General features: G+C 59.5%; 1 protein-coding gene across 3 annotated transcripts in view; it reads right to left on the bottom strand.

The window, feature by feature from the left end:
• ABHD5 (abhydrolase domain containing 5, lysophosphatidic acid acyltransferase) overlaps positions 1-15,122 on the bottom strand; it is a 47,118-nt gene that overhangs the window by 13,375 nt on the left and 18,621 nt on the right. The gene's annotated exons all lie outside the window — the stretch shown is intronic.

Raw genomic sequence — 15,122 nt, forward strand, 5'->3', positions numbered from 1 at the left:
GTGAGCTCAGAATGCCAGTACTGCCGCCTTCCTGTGCAGAATCCCCTGTGCACCGGGAACTCTGTGAGGTCAGAATGCCAGTACTGCAGCCTTCCTGTGCAGAATCCCCTGTGCCCCGGGAACTCTGTGAGCTCAGAATGCCAGTACTGCAGCCTTCCTGTGCAGAATCCCCTGTGCCCCGGGAACTCTGTGAGCTCAGAATGCCAGTACTGCCGCCTTCCTGTGCAGAATCCCCTGTGCCCCGGGAACTCTGTGAGGTCAGAATGCCAGTACTGCCGCCTTCCTGTGCAGAATCCCCTGTGCCCCGGGAACCTGTGAGCTCAGAATGCCAGTACTGCCGCCTTCCTGTGCAGAATCCCCTGTGCCCCGGGAACCTGTGAGCTCAGAATGCCAGTACTGCCGCCTTCCTGTGCAGAATCCCCTGTGCCCAGGGAACTATGTGAGCTCAGAATGCCAGTACTGCCGCCTTCCTGTGCAGAATCCCCTGTGCCCCGGGAACCTGTGAGCTCAGAATGCCAGTACTGCCGCCTTCCTGTGCAGAATCCCCTGTGCCCAGGGAACTATGTGAGCTCAGAATGCCAGTACTGCAGCCTTCCTGTGCAGAATCCCCTGTGCCCAGGGAACTATGTGAGCTCAGAATGCCAGTACTGCAGCCTTCCTGTGCAGAATCCCCTGTGCCCCGGGAACTCTGTGAGGTCAGAATGCCAGTACTGCAGCCTTCCTGTGCAGAATCCCCAGTGCCCTGGGAACTCTGTGAGGTCAGAATGCCAGTACTGCCGCCTTCCTGTGCAGAATCCCCTGTGCCCGAGAACTCTGTGAGGTCAGAATGCCAGTACTGCCGCCTTCCTGTGCAGAATCCCCTGTGCCCCGGGAACTCTGTGAGCTCAGAATGCCAGTACTGCCGCCTTCCTGTGCAGAATCCCCTGTGCCCCGGGAACTATGTGAGCTCAGAATGCCAGTACTGCCGCCTTCCTGTGCAGAATCCCCTGTGCCCCGGGAACTCTGTGGGCTCAGAATGCCAGTACTGCCGCCTTCCTGTGCAGAATCCCCAGTGCCCCGGGAACTCTGTGAGCTCAGAATGCCAGTACTGCAGCCTTCCTGTGCAGAATCCCCAGTGCCCCGGGAACCTGTGAGCTCAGAATGCCAGTACTGCCGCCTTCCTGTGCAGAATCCCCTGTGCCCCGGGAACCTGTGAGCTCAGAATGCCAGTACTGCCGCCTTCCTGTGCAGAATCCCCTGTGCCCAGGGAACTATGTGAGCTCAGAATGCCAGTACTGCAGCCTTCCTGTGCAGAATCCCCTGTGCCCAAGGAACTATGTGAGCTCAGAATGCCAGTACTGCAGCCTTCCTGTGCAGAATCCCCTGTGCCCCGGGAACTCTGTGAGGTCAGAATGCCAGTACTGCAGCCTTCCTGTGCAGAATCCCCTGTGCCCCGGGAACTCTGTGAGGTCAGAATGCCAGTACTGCCGCCTTCCTGTGCAGAATCCCCTGTGCCCCGGGAACCTGTGAGCTCAGAATGTCAGTACTGCAGCCTTCCTGTGCAGAATCCCCTGTGCCCCGGGAACTCTGTGAGCTCAGAATGCCAGTACTTCCGCCTTCCTGTGCAGAATCCCCTGTGCCCCGGGAACCTGTGAGCTCAGAATGCCAGTACTGCAGCCTTCCTGTGCAGAATCCCCAGTGCCCTGGGAACTCTGTGAGGTCAGAATGCCAGTACTGCCGCCTTCCTGTGCAGAATCCCCTGTGCCCGAGAACTCTGTGAGGTCAGAATGCCAGTACTGCCGCCTTCCTGTGCAGAATCCCCTGTGCCCAGGGAACTCTGTGAGCTCAGAATGCCAGTACTGCCGCCTTCCTGTGCAGAATCCCCTGTGCCCCGGGAACTATGTGAGCTCAGAATGCCAGTACTGCAGCCTTCCTGTGCAGAATCCCCAGTGCCCCGGGAACCTGTGAGCTCAGAATGCCAGTACTGCCGCCTTCCTGTGCAGAATCCCCTGTGCCCCGGGAACTCTGTGAGCTCAGAATGCCAGTACTGCCGCCTTCCTGTGCAGAATCCCCTGTGCCCCGGGAACTCCGTGAGGTCACAATGCCAGTACTGCCGCCTTCCTGTGCAGAATCCCCTGTGCCCCGGGAACTCAGTGAGCTCAGAATGCCAGTACTGCAGCCTTCCTGTGCAGAATCCCCAGTGTCCCGGGAACTCTGTGAGCTCAGAATGCCAGTATTGCCACCTTCCTGTGCAGAATCCCCAGTGCCCCAGGAACTCTGTGAGCTCAGAATGCCTGTACTGCCGCCTTCCTGTGCAGAATCCCCTGTGCCCCGTGAACTCTGTGAGCTCAGAATGCCAGTACTGCCGCCTTCCTGTGCAGAATCCCCTGTGCCCCGGGAACTCTGTGAGCTCAGAATGCCAGTACTGCCGCCTTCCTGTGCAGAATCCCCTGTGCCCCGGGAACTCTGTGAGCTCAGAATGCCAGTACTGCCGCCTTCCTGTGCAGAATCCCCTGTGCCCCGGGAACTCTGTGAGCTCAGGATGCCAGTACTGCCGCCTTTCTGTACAGAATCCCCAGTGTCCCGGGAACCTGTGAGGTCAGAATGCCAGTACTGCCGCCTTCCTGTGCAGAATCCCATGTGCCCCGGGAACTCTGTGAGCTCAGAATGCCAGTACTGCCGCCTTCCTGTGCAGAATCCCCAGTGTCCCGGGAACCTGTGAGGTCAGAATGCCAGTACTGCCGCCTTCCTGTGCAGAATCCCCTGTGCCCCGGGAACTCTGTGAGCTCAGAATGCCAGTACTGCCGCCTTCCTGTGCAGAATCCCCTGTGCCCCGGGAACTCTGTGAGGTCAGAATGCCAGTACTGCCGCCTTCCTGTGCAGAATCCCCTGTGCCCAGGGAACTCTGTGAGCTCAGAATGCCAGTACTGCCGCCTTCCTGTGCAGAATCCCCTGTGCCCCGGGAACTATGTGAGCTCAGAATGCCAGTACTGCAGCCTTCCTGTGCAGAATCCCCAGTGCCCCGGGAACCTGTGAGCTCAGAATGCCAGTACTGCCGCCTTCCTGTGCAGAATCCCCTGTGCCCCGGGAACTCTGTGAGCTCAGAATGCCAGTACTGCCGCCTTCCTGTGCAGAATCCCCTGTGCCCCGGGAACTCCGTGAGGTCACAATGCCAGTACTGCCGCCTTCCTGTGCAGAATCCCCTGTGCCCCGGGAACTCAGTGAGCTCAGAATGCCAGTACTGCAGCCTTCCTGTGCAGAATCCCCAGTGTCCCGGGAACTCTGTGAGCTCAGAATGCCAGTATTGCCACCTTCCTGTGCAGAATCCCCAGTGCCCCAGGAACTCTGTGAGCTCAGAATGCCAGTACTGCCGCCTTCCTGTGCAGAATCCCCTGTGCCCCGTGAACTCTGTGAGCTCAGAATGCCAGTACTGCCGCCTTCCTGTGCAGAATCCCCTGTGCCCCGGGAACTCTGTGAGCTCAGAATGCCAGTACTGCCGCCTTCCTGTGCAGAATCCCCTGTGCCCCGGGAACTCTGTGAGCTCAGAATGCCAGTACTGCCGCCTTCCTGTGCAGAATCCCCTGTGCCCCGGGAACTCTGTGAGCTCAGGATGCCAGTACTGCCGCCTTTCTGTACAGAATCCCCAGTGTCCCGGGAACCTGTGAGGTCAGAATGCCAGTACTGCCGCCTTCCTGTGCAGAATCCCATGTGCCCCGGGAACTCTGTGAGCTCAGAATGCCAGTACTGCCGCCTTCCTGTGCAGAATCCCCAGTGTCCCGGGAACCTGTGAGGTCAGAATGCCAGTACTGCCGCCTTCCTGTGCAGAATCCCCTGTGCCCCGGGAACTCTGTGAGCTCAGAATGCCAGTACTGCCGCCTTCCTGTGCAGAATCCCCTGTGCCCCGGGAACTCTGTGAGCTCAGAATGCCAGTACTGCCGCCTTCCTGTGCAGAATCCCCGGGAACTCTGTGAGCTCAGAATGCCAGTACTGCCACCTTCCTGTGCAGAATCCCCTGTGCCTCGGGAACTCTGTGAGCTCAGAATGCCAGTACTGCCGCCTTCCTGTGCAGAATCCCCTGTGCCCCGGGAACTCTGAGAGCTCAGAATGCCAGTACTGCCGCCTTCCTGTGCAGAACCCCCTGTGCCCCGGGAACTCTGTGAGCTCAGAATGCCAGTACTGCAGCCTTCCTGTGCAGAATCCCCAGTGCCCCGGGAACCTGTGAGGTCAGAATGCCAGTACTGCCGCCTTCCTGTGCAGAATCCCCTGTGCCCCGGGAACTCTGTGAGCTCAGAATGCCAGTACTGCCGCCTTCCTGTGCAGAATCCCCTGTGCCCCGGGAACTCTGTGAGCTCAGAATGCCAGTACTGCCGCCTTCCTGTGCAAAATCCCCAGTGCCCCGGGAACTCTGTGAGCTCAGAATGCCAGTACTGCAGCCTTCCTGTGCAGAATCCCCTGTGCCCCGGGAACTCTGTGAGGTCAGAATGCCAGTACTGCCGCCTTCCTGTGCAGAATCCCCTGTGCCCCGGGAACTCTGTGAGCTCAGAATGCCAGTACTGCCGCCTTCCTGTGCAGAATCCCCTGTGCCCCGGGAACTCTGTGAGGTCAGAATGCCAGTACTGCCGCCTTCCTGTGCAGAATCCCCTGTGCCCCGAGAACTCTGTGAGCTCAGAATGCCAGTACTGCCGCCTTCCTGTGCAGAATCCCCTGTGCCCCGGGAGCCTGTGAGGTCAGAATGCCAGTACTGCCGCCTTCCTTTGCAGAATCCCCTGTGCCCCGGGAGCCTGTGAGGTCAGAATGCCAGTACTGCCGCCTTCCTGTGCAGAATCCCCTGTGCCCCGGGAACTCTGTGAGCTCAGAATGCCAGTACTGCCGCCTTCCTGTGCAGAATCCCCAGTGTCCCGGGAACCTGTGAGGTCAGAATGCCAGTACTGCCGCCTTCCTGTGCAGAATCACATGTGCCCCGGGAACTCTGTGAGCTCAGAATGCCAGTACTGCAGCCTTCCTGTGCAGAATCCCCTGTGCCCCGGGAACTCTGTGAGGTCAGAATACCAGTACTGCCGCCGTCCTGTGCAGAATCCCCTGTGCCCCGGGAACTCTGTGAGGTCAGAATGCCAGTACTGCCGCCTTCCTGTGCAGAATCCCCAGTGCCCCGGGAACTCTGTGAGCTCAGAATGCCAGTACTGCCGCCTTCCTGTGCAGAATCCCCTGTGCCCCGGGAACTCTGTGAGCTCAGAATGCCAGTACTGCAGCCTTCCTGTGCAGAATCCCCTGTGCCCCGGGAACTCTGTGAGGTCAGAATGCCAGTACTGCCGCCTTCCTGTGCAGAATCCCCTGTGCCCCGGGAACTCTGTGAGCTCAGGATGCCAGTACTGCAGCCTTCCTGTGCAGAATCCCTTGTGCCCCGGGAACTCTGTGAGGTCAGAATGCCAGTACTGCCGCCTTCCTGTGCAGAATCCCCTGTGCCCCGGGAACTCTGTGAGCTCAGGATGCCAGTACTGCCGCCTTCCTGTGCAGAATCCCCAGTGTCCCGGGAACCTGTGAGGTCAGAATGCCAGTACTGCCGCCTTCCTGTGCAGAATCCCATGTGCCCCGGGAACTCTGTGCGCTCAGAATGCCAGTACTGCCGCCTTCCTGTGCAGAATCCCCAGTGTCCCGGGAACCTGTGAGGTCAGAATGCCAGTACTGCCGCCTTCCTGTGCAGAATCCCCTGTGCCCCGGGAACTCTGTGAGCTCAGAATGCCAGTACTGCTGCCTTCCTGTGCAGAATCCCATGTGCCCCGGGAACTCTGTGAGCTCAGAATGCCAGTACTGCCGCCTTCCTGTGCAGAATCCCCGGGAACTCTGTGAGCTCAGAATGCCAGTACTGCCGCCTTCCTGTGCAGAATCCCCTGTGCCCCGGGAACTCTGTGAGCTCAGAATGCCAGTACTACCGCCTTCCTGTGCAGAACCCCCTGTGCCCCGGGAACTCTGTGGGCTCAGAATGCCAGTACTGCAGCCATCCTGTGCAGATTCCCCAGTGCCCCGGGAACCTGTGAGCTCAGAATGCCAGTACTGCCGCCTTCCTGTGCAGAATCCCCTGTGCCCCCGGGAACTCTGTGAGCTCAGAATGCCAGTACTGCAGCCTTCCTGTGCAGAATCCCCTGTGCCCCGGGAACTCTGTGAGGTCAGAATGCCAGTACTGCCGCCTTCCTGTGCAGAATCCCCAGTGCCCGGGAACTCTGTGAGGTCAGAATGCCAGTACTGCCGCCTTCCTGTGCAGAATCCCCTGTGCACCGGGAACTCTGTGAGCTCAGAATGCCAGTACTGCCGCCTTCCTGTGCAGAATCCCCTGTGCCCCGAGAACTCTGTGAGCTCAGAATGCCAGTACTGCCGCCTTCCTGTGCAGAATCCCCAGTGCCCCGAGAACTCTGTGAGCTCAGAATGTCAGTACTGCAGCCTTCCTGTGCAGAATCCCCTGTGCCCCGGGAACTCTGTGAGCTCAGAATGCCAGTACTGCCGCCTTCCTGTGCAGAATCCCCAGTGCCCCGAGAACTCTGTGAGCTCAGAATGCCAGTACTGCCGCCTTCCTGTGCAGAATCCCCTGTGCCCCGGGAACTCTGTGAGCTCAGGATGCCAGTACTGCCGCGTTCCTGTGCAGAATCCCCTGTGCCCCGGGAACTCTGTGAGGTCAGAATGCCAGTACTGCCGCCTTCCTGTGCAGAATCCCCTGTGCCCCGGGAACTCTGTGAGCTCAGGATGCCAGTACTGCCGCCTTCCTGTGCAGAATCCCCAGTGTCCCGGGAACCTGTGAGGTCAGAATGCCAGTACTGCCGCCTTCCTGTGCAGAATCCCCAGTGTCCCGGGAACCTGTGAGGTCAGAATGCCAGTACTGCCGCCTTCCTGTGCAGAATCCCATGTGCCCCGAGAACTCTGTGAGCTCAGAATGCCAGTACTGCCGCCTTCCTGTGCAGAATCCCCAGTGTCCCGGGAACCTGTGAGGTCAGAATGCCAGTACTGCCGCCTTCCTGTGCAGAATCCCCTGTGCCCCGGGAACTCTGTGAGCACAGAATGCCAGTACTGCCGCCTTCCTGTGCAGAATCCCATGTGCCCCGGGAACTCTGTGAGCTCAGAATGCCAGTACTGCCGCCTTCCTGTGCAGAATCCCCGGGAACTCTGTGAGCTCAGAATGCCAGTACTGCCACCTTCCTGTGCAGAATCCCCTGTGCCCCGGGAACTCTGTGAGCTCAGAATGCCAGTACTGCCGCCTTCCTGTGCAGAATCCCCTGTGCCCCGGGAACTCTGTGAGCTCAGAATGCCAGTACTGCCGCTTTCCTGTGCAGAACCCCCTGTGCCCCGGGAACTCTGTGGGCTCAGAATGCCAGTACTGCAGCCATCCTGTGCAGATTCCCCAGTGCCCCGGGAACCTGTGAGGTCAGAATGCCAGTACTGCCGCCTTCCTGTGCAGAATCCCCTGTGACCCGGGAACTCTGTGAGCTCAGAATGCCAGTACTGCCGCCTTCCTGTGCAGAATCCCCTGTGCCCCGGGAACTCTGTGAGCTCAGAATGCCAGTACTGCCGCCTTCCTGTGCAGAATCCCCTGTGCCCCGAGAACTCTGTGAGCTCAGAATGCCAGTACTGCCGCCTTCCTGTGCAGAACCCCCTGTGCCCCGGGAACTCTGTGAGCTCAAAATGCCAGTACTGCCGCCTTCCTGTGCAGAATCCCCATGTGCCCCGAGAACTCTGTGAGCTCAGAATGCCAGTACTGCCGCCTTCCTGTGCAGAATCCCCTGTGCCGCGGGAACTCTGTGAGCTCAGAATGCCAGTACTGCCGCCTTCCTGTGCAGAATCCCCAGTGCCCCGGGAACTCTGTGAGCTCAGAATGCCAGTACTGCAGCCTTCCTGTGCAGAATCCCCTGTGCCCCGGGAACTCTGTGAGCTCAGAATGCCAGTACTGCAGCCTTCCTGTGCAGAATCCCCAGTGCCCCGGGAACCTGTGAGGTCAGAATGCCAGTACTGCCGCCTTCCTGTGCAGAATCCCCTGTGCCCCGGGAACTCTGTGAGCTCAGAATGCCAGTACTGCCGCCTTCATGTGCAGAATCCCCTGTGCCCCGGGAACTCTGTGAGCTCAGAATGCCAGTACTGCCGCCTTCCTGTGCAGAATCCCCTGTGCCCCGAGAACTCTGTGAGCTCAGAATGCCAGTACTGCCGCCTTCCTGTGCAGAATCCCCTGTGCCCCGGGAACTCTGTGAGCTCAGAATGCCAGTACTGCCGCCTTCCTGTGCAGAATCCCCAGTGCCCCGGGAACTCTGTGAGCTCAGAATGCCAGTACTGCAGCCTTCCTGTGCAGAATCCCCTGTGCCCCGGGAACTCTGTGAGCTCAGAATGCCAGTACTGCCGCCTTCCTGTGCAGAATCCCCTGTGTCCCGGGAACCTGTGAGGTCAGAATGCCAGTACTGCCGCCTTCCTGTGCAGAATACCCTGTGCCCCGAGAACTCTGTGAGCTCAGAATGCCAGTACTGCCGCCTTCCTGTGCAGAATCCCCTGTGCCCCGGGAGCCTGTGAGGTCAGAATGCCAGTACTGCCGCCTTCCTTTGCAGAATCCCCTGTGCCCCGGGAGCCTGTGAGGTCAGAATGCCAGTACTGCCGCCTTCCTGTGCAGAATCCCCTGTGCCCCGGGAACTCTGTGAGCTCAGAATGCCAGTACTGCCGCCTTCCTGTGCAGAATCCCCAGTGTCCCGGGAACCTGTGAGGTCAGAATGCCAGTACTGCCGCCTTCCTGTGCAGAATCACATGTGCCCCGGGAACTCTGTGAGCTCAGAATGCCAGTACTGCAGCCTTCCTGTGCAGAATCCCCTGTGCCCCGGGAACTCTGTGAGGTCAGAATGCCAGTACTGCCGCCTTCCTGTGCAGAATCCCCTGTGCCCCGGGAACTCTGTGAGGTCAGAATGCCAGTACTGCCGCCTTCCTGTGCAGAATCCCCAGTGCCCCGGGAACTCTGTGAGCTCAGAATGCCAGTACTGCCGCCTTCCTGTGCAGAATCCCCTGTGCCCCGGGAACTCTGTGAGCTCAGAATGCCAGTACTGCAGCCTTCCTGTGCAGAATCCCCTGTGCCCCGGGAACTCTGTGAGGTCAGAATGCCAGTACTGCCGCCTTCCTGTGCAGAATCCCCTGTGCCCCGGGAACTCTGTGAGCTCAGGATGCCAGTACTGCAGCCTTCCTGTGCAGAATCCCTTGTGCCACGGGAACTCTGTGAGGTCAGAATGCCAGTACTGCCGCCTTCCTGTGCAGAATCCCCTGTGCCCCGGGAACTCTGTGAGCTCAGGATGCCAGTACTGCCGCCTTCCTGTGCAGAATCCCCAGTGTCCCGGGAACCTGTGAGGTCAGAATGCCAGTACTGCCGCCTTCCTGTGCAGAATCCCCTGTGCCCCGGGAACTCTGTGAGCTCAGAATGCCAGTACTGCCGCCTTCCTGTGCAGAATCCCATGTGCCCCGGGAACTCTGTGAGCTCAGAATGCCAGTACTGCCGCCTTCCTGTGCAGAATCCCCGGGAACTCTGTGAGCTCAGAATGCCAGTACTGCCGCCTTCCTGTGCAGAATCCCCTGTGCCCCGGGAACTCTGTGAGCTCAGAATGCCAGTACTACCGCCTTCCTGTGCAGAACCCCCTGTGCCCCGGGAACTCTGTGGGCTCAGAATGCCAGTACTGCAGCCATCCTGTGCAGATTCCCCAGTGCCCCGGGAACCTGTGAGCTCAGAATGCCAGTACTGCCGCCTTCCTGTGCAGAATCCCCTGTGCCCCCGGGAACTCTGTGAGCTCAGAATGCCAGTACTGCAGCCTTCCTGTGCAGAATCCCCTGTGCCCCGGGAACTCTGTGAGGTCAGAATGCCAGTACTGCCGCCTTCCTGTGCAGAATCCCCAGTGCCCCGGGAACTCTGTGAGGTCAGAATGCCAGTACTGCCGCCTTCCTGTGCAGAATCCCCTGTGCACCGGGAACTCGGTGAGCTCAGAATGCCAGTACTGCCGCCTTCCTGTGCAGAATCCCCTGTGCCCCGGGAGCCTGTGAGCTCAGAATGCCAGTACTGCCGCCTTCCTGTGCAGAATCCCCTGTGCCCCGGGAACTCTGTGAGCTCAGAATGCCAGTACTGCCGCCTTCCTGTGCAGAACCCCCTGTGCCCCGGGAACTCTGTGAGCTCAGAATGCCAGTACTGCTGCCTTCCTGTGCAGAATCCCCTGTGCCCCGAGAACTCTGTGAGCTCAGAATGCCAGTACTGCCGCCTTCCTGTGCAGAATCCCCAGTGCCCCGAGAACTCTGTGAGCTCAGAATGTCAGTACTGCAGCCTTCCTGTGCAGAATCCCCTGTGCCCCGGGAACTCTGTGAGCTCAGAATGCCAGTACTGCCGCCTTCCTGTGCAGAATCCCCAGTGCCCCGAGAACTCTGTGAGCTCAGAATGCCAGTACTGCCGCCTTCCTGTGCAGAATCCCCTGTGCCCCGGGAACTCTGTGAGCTCAGGATGCCAGTACTGCCGCCTTCCTGTGCAGAATCCCCTGTGCCCCGGGAACTCTGTGAGGTCAGAATGCCAGTACTGCCGCCTTCCTGTGCAGAATCCCCTGTGCCCCGGGAACTCTGTGAGCTCAGGATGCCAGTACTGCCGCCTTCCTGTGCAGAATCCCCAGTGTCCCGGGAACCTGTGAGGTCAGAATGCCAGTACTGCCGCCTTCCTGTGCAGAATCCCCAGTGTCCCGGGAACCTGTGAGGTCAGAAAGCCAGTACTGCCGCCTTCCTGTGCAGAATCCCATGTGCCCCGGGAACTCTGTGAGCTCAGAATGCCAGTACTGCCGCCTTCCTGTGCAGAATCCCCAGTGTCCCGGGAACCTGTGAGGTCAGAATGCCAGTACTGCCGCCTTCCTGTGCAGAATCCCCTGTGCCCCGGGAACTCTGTGAGCACAGAATGCCAGTACTGCCGCCTTCCTGTGCAGAATCCCATGTGCCCCGGGAACTCTGTGAGGTCAGAATGCCAGTACTGCCGCCTTCCTGTGCAGAATCCCCAGTGCCCCGGGAACTCTGTGAGGTCAGAATGCCAGTACTGCCGCCTTCCTGTGCAGAATCCCCTGTGCACCGGGAACTCTGTGAGGTCAGAATGCCAGTACTGCCGCCTTCCTGTGCAGAATCCCCTGTGCCCCGGGAGCCTGTGAGCTCAGAATGCCAGTACTGCAGCCTTCCTGTGCAGAATCCCTTGTGCCACGGGAACTCTGTGAGGTCAGAATGCCAGTACTGCCGCCTTCCTGTGCAGAATCCCCTGTGCACCGGGAACTCTGTGAGGTCAGAATGCCAGTACTGCCGCCTTCCTGTGCAGAATCCCCTGTGCCCCGGGAACTCTGTGAGCTCAGGATGCCAGTACTGCAGCCTTCCTGTGCAGAATCCCTTGTGCCACGGGAACTCTGTGAGGTCAGAATGCCAGTACTGCCGCCTTCCTGTGCAGAATCCCCTGTGCCCCGGGAACTCTGTGAGCTCAGGATGCCAGTACTGCCGCCTTCCTGTGCAGAATCCCCAGTGTCCCGGGAACCTGTGAGGTCAGAATGCCAGTACTGCCGCCTTCCTGTGCAGAATCCCCTGTGCCCCGGGAACTCTGTGAGCTCAGAATGCCAGTACTGCCGCCTTCCTGTGCAGAATCCCATGTGCCCCGGGAACTCTGTGAGCTCAGAATGCCAGTACTGCCGCCTTCCTGTGCAGAATCCCCGGGAACTCTGTGAGCTCAGAATGCCAGTACTGCCGCCTTCCTGTGCAGAATCCCCTGTGCCCCGGGAACTCTGTGAGCTCAGAATGCCAGTACTACCGCCTTCCTGTGCAGAACCCCCTGTGCCCCGGGAACTCTGTGGGCTCAGAATGCCAGTACTGCAGCCATCCTGTGCAGATTCCCCAGTGCCCCGGGAGCCTGTGAGCTCAGAATGCCAGTACTGCCGCCTTCCTGTGCAGAATCCCCTGTGCCCCGGGAACTCTGTGAGCTCAGAATGCCAGTACTGCCGCCTTCCTGTGCAGAACCCCCTGTGCCCCGGGAACTCTGTGAGCTCAGAATGCCAGTACTGCTGCCTTCCTGTGCAGAATCCCCTGTGCCCCGAGAACTCTGTGAGCTCAGAATGCCAGTACTGCCGCCTTCCTGTGCAGAATCCCCAGTGCCCCGAGAACTCTGTGAGCTCAGAATGTCAGTACTGCAGCCTTCCTGTGCAGAATCCCCTGTGCCCCGGGAACTCTGTGAGCTCAGAATGCCAGTACTGCCGCCTTCCTGTGCAGAATCCCCAGTGCCCCGAGAACTCTGTGAGCTCAGAATGCCAGTACTGCCGCCTTCCTGTGCAGAATCCCCTGTGCCCCGGGAACTCTGTGAGCTCAGGATGCCAGTACTGCCGCCTTCCTGTGCAGAATCCCCTGTGCCCCGGGAACTCTGTGAGGTCAGAATGCCAGTACTGCCGCCTTCCTGTGCAGAATCCCCTGTGCCCCGGGAACTCTGTGAGCTCAGGATGCCAGTACTGCCGCCTTCCTGTGCAGAATCCCCAGTGTCCCGGGAACCTGTGAGGTCAGAATGCCAGTACTGCCGCCTTCCTGTGCAGAATCCCCAGTGTCCCGGGAACCTGTGAGGTCAGAAAGCCAGTACTGCCGCCTTCCTGTGCAGAATCCCATGTGCCCCGGGAACTCTGTGAGCTCAGAATGCCAGTACTGCCGCCTTCCTGTGCAGAATCCCCAGTGTCCCGGGAACCTGTGAGGTCAGAATGCCAGTACTGCCGCCTTCCTGTGCAGAATCCCCTGTGCCCCGGGAACTCTGTGAGCACAGAATGCCAGTACTGCCGCCTTCCTGTGCAGAATCCCATGTGCCCCGGGAACTCTGTGAGGTCAGAATGCCAGTACTGCCGCCTTCCTGTGCAGAATCCCCAGTGCCCCGGGAACTCTGTGAGGTCAGAATGCCAGTACTGCCGCCTTCCTGTGCAGAATCCCCTGTGCACCGGGAACTCTGTGAGGTCAGAATGCCAGTACTGCCGCCTTCCTGTGCAGAATCCCCTGTGCCCCGGGAGCCTGTGAGCTCAGAATGCCAGTACTGCCGCCTTCCTGTGCAGAATCCCCTGTGCCCCGGGAACTCTGTGAGCTCAGAATGCCAGTACTGCCGCCTTCCTGTGCAGAACCCCCTGTGCCCCGGGAACTCTGTGAGCTCAGAATGCCAGTACTGCCGCCTTCCTGTGCAGAATCCCCTGTGCCCCGAGAACTCTGTGAGCTCAGAATGCCAGTCCTGCCGCCTTCCTGTGCAGAATCCCCAGTGCCCCGAGAACTCTGTGAGCTCAGAATGTCAGTACTGCAGCCTTCCTGTGCAGAATCCCCTGTGCCCCGGGAACTCTGTGAGCTCAGAATGCCAGTACTGCCGCCTTCCTGTGCAGAATCCCCAGTGCCCCGAGAACTCTGTGAGCTCAGAATGCCAGTACTGCCGCCTTCCTGTGCAGAATCCCCTGTGCCCCGGGAACTCTGTGAGCTCAGGATGCCAGTACTGCCGCCTTCCTGTGCAGAATCCCCTGTGCCCCGGGAACTCTGTGAGGTCAGAATGCCAGTACTGCCGCCTTCCTGTGCAGAATCCCCTGTGCCCCGGGAACTCTGTGAGCTCAGAATGCCAGTACTGCCGCCTTCCTGTGCAGAATCCCCTGTGCCCCGGGAACTCTGTGAGCTCAGAATGCCAGTACTGCCGCCTTCCTGTGCAGAACCCCCTGTGCCCCGGGAACTCTGTGAGCTCAGAATGCCAGTACTGCCGCCTTCCTGTGCAGAATCCCCTGTGCCCCAAGAACTCTGTGAGCTCAGAATGCCAGTACTGCCGCCTTCCTGTGCAGAATCCCCAGTGCCCCGAGAACTCTGTGAGCTCAGAATGTCAGTACTGCAGCCTTCCTGTGCAGAATCCCCTGTGCCCCGGGAACTCTGTGAGCTCAGAATGCCAGTACTGCCGCCTTCCTGTGCAGAATCCCCAGTGCCCCGAGAACTCTGTGAGCTCAGAATGCCAGTACTGCCGCCTTCCTGTGCAGAATCCCATGTGCCCCGGGAACTCTGTGAGCTCAGAATGCCAGTACTGCCGCCTTCCTGTGCAGAATCCCCAGTGTCCCGGGAACCTGTGAGGTCAGAATGCCAGTACTGCCGCCTTCCTGTGCAGAATCCCCGGGAACTCTGTGAGCTCAGAATGCCAGTACTGCCACCTTCCTGTGCAGAATCCCCTGTGCCCCGGGAACTATGTGAGCTCAGAATGCCAGTACTGCCGCCTTCCTGTGCAGAATCCCCTGTGCCCCGGGAACTCTGTGAGCTCAGAATGCCAGTACTACCGCCTTCCTGTGCAGAACCCCCTGTGCCCCGGGAACTCTGTGGGCTCAGAATGCCAGTACTGCAGCCATCCTGTGCAGATTCCCCAGTGCCCCGGGAATCTGTGAGGTCAGAATGCCAGTACTGCCGCCTTCCTGTGCAGAATCCCCTGTGCCCCCGGGAACTCTGTGAGCTCAGAATGCCAGTACTGCAGCCTTCCTGTGCAGAATCCCCTGTGCCCCGGGAACTCTGTGAGGTCAGAATGCCAGTACTGCAGCCTTCCTGTGCAGAATCCCCTGTGCACCGGAAACTCTGTGAGCTCAGAATGCCAGTACTGCCGCCTTCCTGTGCAGAATTCCCTGTGCCCCGGGAGCCTGTGAGCTCAGAATGCCAGTACTGCCGCCTTCCTGTGCAGAATCCCCTGTGCCCCGGGAACTCTGTGAGCTCAGAATGCCAGTACTGCCGCCTTCCTGTGCAGAACCCCCTGTGCTCCGGGAACTCTGTGAGCTCAGAATGCCAGTACTGCCGCCTTCCTGTGCAGAATCCCCAGTGCCCCGAGAACTCTGTGAGCTCAGAATGTCAGTACTGCAGCCTCCTGTGCAGAATCCCCTGTGCCCCGGGAACTCTGTGAGCTCAGAATGCCAGTACTGCCGCCTTCCTGTGCAGAATCCCCTGTGCCCCGGGAACCTGTGAGCTCAGAATGCCAGTACTGCTGCCTTCCTGTGCAGAATCCCCTGTGCCCCGGGAACTCTGTGAGGTCAGAATGCCAGTACTGCCGCCTTCCTGTGCAGAATCCCCTGTGCCCCGGGAACTCTGTGAGCTCAGGATGCCAGTACTGCCGCCTTCCT

This window comes from Ascaphus truei, chromosome 2, assembly GCF_040206685.1.
Source record: "Ascaphus truei isolate aAscTru1 chromosome 2, aAscTru1.hap1, whole genome shotgun sequence".
In the NCBI taxonomy this organism is placed as follows: domain Eukaryota; kingdom Metazoa; phylum Chordata; class Amphibia; order Anura; family Ascaphidae; genus Ascaphus; species Ascaphus truei.